Source organism: Amblyraja radiata, chromosome 45, assembly GCF_010909765.2.
Source record: "Amblyraja radiata isolate CabotCenter1 chromosome 45, sAmbRad1.1.pri, whole genome shotgun sequence".
Classification (NCBI taxonomy): Eukaryota; Metazoa; Chordata; class Chondrichthyes; order Rajiformes; family Rajidae; genus Amblyraja; species Amblyraja radiata.
The window spans coordinates 5,285,740-5,286,850 of NC_046000.1; the positions used below are offsets into that span (position 1 = coordinate 5,285,740).

The 1,111-nt window shown below is 50.2% G+C and overlaps 1 pseudogene; it reads right to left on the reverse strand.

The window, feature by feature from the left end:
* Nucleotides 1-278: 278 nt before the first annotated feature.
* LOC116968437 lies at nucleotides 279-614 on the reverse strand (annotated as a pseudogene).
* Between the last annotated feature and the right edge of the window lie 497 nt (nucleotides 615-1,111).

A 1,111-nucleotide genomic window follows, 5' to 3' on the forward strand; every position in this document is an offset into this window, starting at 1 on the left:
AATAGGCAACGTTTCGGGCCGAAACCCTTCTTCAGACTTGTGTATGATCTTTTACTGTCGGCTGTCGATATTCTTTGCATTTCTAACGACAGCGGTGATCAAGCTACACACTTTTATGTTTAGTGGTAGAACAACTAGTTTCATAAAACATATTACAATCTACTCACTCCATAGTCAACAAATATCCTGTATCTTTGCTAGTCAGTGCTCCCTCTGTGAGGCGGTGGGCGGCTCTTAGAAGAGCCTTTGTTTTGTGTTGGAATAAAGGGGGTAGTTAATTAGCCGCCGATCCCGTAGAGAGTGCGGCCCCTGTCGTTTCAGAGCGTACACCACATCCATAGCAGTGACCGTCTTGCGCTTGGCGTGCTCGGTGTAGGTGACCGCATCCCTGATCACATTCTCCAGGAAAACCTTCAGCACCCTGCGGGTCTCCTCGTAGATCAGACCCGAGATCCGCTTGACCCCACCACGCCGAGCCAGGCGGCGGATAGCTGGCTTGGTGATGCCCTGGATGTTATCGCGAAGCACTTTGCGGTGCCGCTTTGCTCCGCGTTTGCCTAATCCTTTGCCTCCTTTCCCTCGACCAGACATGATGATGCTTCACTCGAGTCGCTGCTCAGTGATAATCTAACTGGTGCTATCTCTTTTTATAAGCAGCGCCCCGACCTGCCCGAGAGACGCAGAGAGTGAGAGGCCAGGAGAGGAGGAGACAAAGTGACAGACAGCTTCCTCTCATATTCCAGCTCCACGCCCCAGATTCCTGAAAACATTTTTCAAACGGTTTGCCCACAAACCACCCGAAATTTAGCGCTCCGGCCAAACTTTCAGACAGACATTCCGTGGTAAAAGTCAGTCAATTATATTACCCCTGTCAAATTAATTTGTCTCCTTCCGGTTCATCCTCGGAGCCCGTTCCCTCTGCCGATATCGCCCACCCCACAGCGTTCAGCAGCTTTTAACACGGATGATTTGACAATATTACTGAGTTGATGCATGGGCTCTGAGGCTGGGATTTTGTCAGTGTTATTGTCTCACTGACAAGGAAACGGCTTTGAACTCAGCTTGAAGCCAAACGTATGCCCAGTCCGAGTGAGGTTTAGCCCGGACATAC